This window comes from Portunus trituberculatus, chromosome 41 (assembly GCF_017591435.1).
Source record: "Portunus trituberculatus isolate SZX2019 chromosome 41, ASM1759143v1, whole genome shotgun sequence".
Lineage (NCBI taxonomy): Eukaryota > Metazoa > Arthropoda > Malacostraca > Decapoda > Portunidae > Portunus > Portunus trituberculatus.
In genome coordinates this window covers 9,120,988-9,125,987 of record NC_059295.1, presented here as the reverse complement: position 1 = coordinate 9,125,987, position 5,000 = coordinate 9,120,988, and positions in this window count along the sequence as shown.

Here is a 5,000-nt window from a genome sequence, read left to right as displayed (position 1 = left end):
CCACGCGCAGCGGTGTTACTGAGGATCGAACTGAGCGTCTCGTCGACACTGCCGCATATATAACCGTTGACAGCGAGAGAGAGAAAGACAGGAGAACACGCCGAAGACTCGTTCACTCCGCGTCGCGCCGTTATAGTCAATAGCTTGAATGTTTTGGCGGCTTACGAAGCGTTTTATACCGCCGCATCACAATCAGCGCGTATTCTGAACCGTCAGATATTTATTAGGTACATATACACACACGTGGTGGCGTAGTTGGTTAAGGCGGCCCGTGTACAATTTGTATCATGTATAATTCTAAATCGTCATAATTAACATAGAAATAAGTATGTATGCATGTACGTATGTTAATGCAGTGTGAAAGGGAACTGGTGGATGTGAATGGTCTTTTGTTGCAATGCTTGCTGTTCTGTTGTCAAGAAAACTTTCTTCTTGAGTCTGTGGTTTATGATTTTCTTCGCTGTGTTCATCCAGTATTGGAGCCCTTGTATTGTATTAGTTACTGTTTGAATTGGGGTATTTGAATTGTTTGGAGTATTGTAATGTTTTCATTTAGCTTCTTTGTTGTTAGGTATATATGTAATATTATAACTTGTAATTTCTTGTAAAAGTTTATAGTTATAAGTTGTTTCCTGAATTTCTTCCTTTAAATGTTCCTGTGTATGAAGTGTATAATGTATAATGTCTATAATGTGTATAGTGTATAAAGTGTAGAATATTTAATGTATATAATGTATAAAGTGTATAATTTGTATAATGTATAAATTGTATAATGTATAATGTGTATAACGTATAATGTGTATAATGTATAAAGAGTATAATGTATATAATGTATAATGTGTATATTGTATAACATGTATAATGTAATTGTTAGGGGTTATTTGAGTATCCATTTAGTTCATTTTTTCAATGTGTGACCAAAATCTAAATCCTTTTGAGCGAAGTGTTTTTTTTTATATTTTTTGTGAAGTTTTTCTTATTGTATGATTGGTTACTGATTTTTTTTTTCTGTGGTTGCTGTTAAAGGTGTGTGTGTGTGTGTGTGTGTGTGTGTGTGTGTGTGTGTGTGTGTGTGTGTGTGTGTGTGTGTGTGTGTGTGTGTGTGTGTTCCCATTGTTGCATAGGTCAGGGTTTCGTTCTGTCATAGTTGGGTGTGTTTGTATGTTGGCGATCTTTCTTTGTGTTTGATTAGTAAATTCCTTTCATTTAGCAAGTTCTGAATTAAGAGTTGTTGGTGAGTGTTGCTATGGCCCTTTATTATTTCTGTTATGGTGGGTTTTGTTGGCGATTAACTCCTTCAGTACAGAGATACATTTCTACCAGTTTTTTGTGTGTGATTAGACGATTTTATTTCCATTAGGAATTGATGTATGGAGGTCAAATGATTAATGGCCACAGCCTTCACTATTTTAATCCCTACAAAAGTTTTCGAAGCTGTATAAAAAAGGAATGGATAGGAAAACGTCATGGTACTCACGGGGTTAATATACTATGTCAGGGTAAAAGCTTGTGTATGAGTAAATAGTCATGAAATTAGGCCTCTGATGATTCATTTCCCTTTAGTGTATCCTGCGTTCAGGTCTCCTATTATTATGTAAGTTGGTGCGTTCTGTGTGACCAGCCTGTGAAAACCTGGTAGAGGAAGATATGTTCCGCGAGGAGGGAGGGAAGTATAGTAGCAACATTTATTGGGCCCGTGTTTGTTGTGTTCTGTAATATGTATGCATCAAAAGTCGTCTATGTGTGCGTATGCATCAGTCATGTGCAGTGGTGGGCCTTATGGTTAGAATTGCTGAACCGTTGTGTTATTTCATGTGTTGTGGTCTTAAATTCTTATTGGTTCCTCATACTTTGCCTCATCTGTGGTGCTGAGAAGACTGACGCTTGGTTTGTACAGTAGGCATGTATTAATAACCGAGAATATGTTTTCCAGGAATGAATGTTGTGCTGTATAATTGTTATTTTCATCCATGTTGAAGATGGATGGGAGATTTTTGATGGTTCGATGTTGTTCACCTTGAGTGTGTTCTGTGGCGGTGTTTGGCATGTTTATTTACAGCAGGGATTCTTTTTTTCATTCAACCCCTTTTCTCACTTGACTTTGTTGTACTGGTTATCATTAGTCTTTTTATGTGTGATCTGAATTTAATCCCTTTGAGTGAAGCGTATCTTTTTTGTTTTTCTATATATGAGACTTGGCCGTAATTTCATGGGGCATGGGCATCTTTCAAGATTAAATCAGTATGGCGTCCTTTTCTATTACTGTTACTGTTATAGTTTCTATTAATCTTTATTTATTCATTCACCTTTATTTCCACTTACTTATTTGCCTCCTTGTCATCATCTTTGGTAAACCCTGGAACTCCCTGCCTGCTTTTGTATTTCCATCTTCCTAAGACCTGAACTCATTCAAGAGGGAAGTTTCAAGACATTTATCCCTTTCTTTTGGCTAACTCTCTCGGACCTACACGGGGACTGGCAACTACATGAGCCTTTTACGGGCGATGCAACGTTGTATCGATGACACTAGTGAACACAGACCACCACCACGACACACACTAAGAAGACTGCACTACTCCATTTGTCGGGAGACGGAGCAGCAACAACAACAGGAACTGGTTCAAACTCAACAATTCTTAACCCACTACATAGAGGGTGCAAGTGGGTACATGTGCATATGACTCAATCATAGATGACCCGATAGTGGTGGACAACAAAGACGACACGCAGGCCGAGGTGGTTGATCAACATAACAATAACAATCAGGGCGAGACCTTGAGCTACACAAGACTTAACAATGTTTGGGTACAGGGGTTAAAGACAATTGTCCTCTTGGCCGGAAGCCCCAGACTGTCGGAAGACGAGTTATGTGCAGTGGTGACTCTGGTATCGTAGAATAACAGTGAATATAAGGAGAAGCACAGGACGAACACACTTTTCAGCCCAAACGCACATTTTTTCACTTAATTTTTCTCAGTGTTAACTTCACCATGAAGACTGGGTTCCTCCTCTGCTTCGCCTTACTAGTAAGTAGTAACTTAAGAGTAATTTTCCTAAGTGTCCTAGAGCCTTGTGCTATGTATACTGTGGACTTAGAATACTTTTAGGTGATCCCTTCGCATGCAATGATCACAGATGTGTAGTACAATAGAACTTTATTGTTTTGCATGAGTAAAGTGAAGTCACGTACGGTCGTATGGAGAGAAGCAAAGAAGTGAAGTGATTGAGTAAACAATATGTGGTCATTTTGTGCCTTATTGCTTTTGTGTCTAGTTGTGGTGTTGTTTTATATGTTAAGTAATAAATTTAGTTGGTTTTGAGCTGTGTTTGTGAAATATCCCACAAAGAACCCACTAGCCTTGGCCACTTAACCATACCTGAAGGAACAGGTAAGCCTAGTAACGTAAACAGTTAACATGTGTAATTAGCCAGTGAAGGCCGGTTACGACACATTCATTCCTTCTGGTGGCGGCAGGGCGTGTGTCTAGATAGGGCCAGCTCCACAATCGCCCATTTTCGTTTACTAGAGAACCAACAAAAGTACTTGCGTCGTGATCAGATTCTACAATCAACTTTTGGCTGCTGTTTTTCGTTTAGAAGTATACCGAAAGAGGAACTGGTAAAGCAATAGGGATGTTGTTAGCTACAAAACAAGTAGAGTAAGAAAGAAAGAAACAAGAATGAAAAAATGAAGAAGGAAGTAAGGAGTAGAAGCATAAGTGAGGAAAGAAAATGAGACACACGAAAGCAGGTACCAAGGTTTCATAAGACGCCACCATTACCGTGATAGATAAGAACCCATGACCACTGAGAACAACAAGAGACGGTGAGTCCACAGCCAGATTACAGTTATGCTTCCCTTGTTGATAAGCTCCTTAACAAATAGGACACAGTGAAAGTGGCTGTCAATCACAACATCTCACAATAACACTACACCATCCTCTCAACATTTCCAGTACCATGGCATCGAATTTCACTGCAATCTAGACATCAGAGGTTTCCATCAAGTTTAGGAACCACACTTTCCGTTACCATGTAGTTCAGAAGGACAGACACTTTTCGTTATCAAACAGTCATCAGCCACTTAACTTTAATCTTATAACCTGGTGATTTTGTTTTGTGTAAGAAGGGAAAACTGGCCAAGAGCAACAAAAAGAGTTAAATAAGGAAAAATGCCCACTTAGTTACCAGCCCCTTTGCGTGACTACAACTAACACGTGAATCAGCGACGTCCGGGAGCTGTCTTTTTTTTTTTTTATGTAGGGAAGAGGGCCAGCCAAGGGCAAAAGAAAAGAAAGTAAGAAAAATGCCCACTTGAGCGCTGGCTCTCCAGAGTACAAAAAGTGCCAAAACCGTCAGCCAGAATTAGGGGAGCAAATGCTTCGATACCTCCCTCTTAAAAGAAGACAAGTTGTAGGAATTTGGAAATACAGATGCAGGGAGGGAGTTCCAGAGTTTACCAGTGAAAGGGATGAATGATTGAGCGTACTGGTTAATTCTTGCATTAGAGAGTTGGACAGAATAGGGATGAGAGGAAGAAGAAAGCCTTGTGCAGCGTGGCCGCAGGAGGAGGAGAGGCATGCAGTTAGCAAGATCAGTAGAACAGTTACCATGAAAATAGCGATAAAATATAGAAAGGGATGCAATATTTCGGCGGTGAGAAAGAGACTGAAGACAGTTAGTCAGAGGAGGGGAGTTGATGAGACGAAGAGCTTTCGATTCCACACTATCAAGCAAAGCTGTGTGACTGGAAACCCCCCAAACATGCGAAGAGTACTCCATACAGGGACGGATAAGGCCCTTATACAGAGTAAGCAGTTGGAGGGGCGAGAGGGGGGTTCAATGGGTTAGGGTGAAGGGAAGCCATGGCTGTGGAAAGGTTACTTGAGGAGAAGGATGGGTCAGCAAAGGAAGGGTTTTAGGGGAAGAACGGGCCAGCAGAGGAAGAGGGAGAATGATGGGGCAGCAGAAGAGGAAGGGGAAGGATGGGTAAGCTGAGG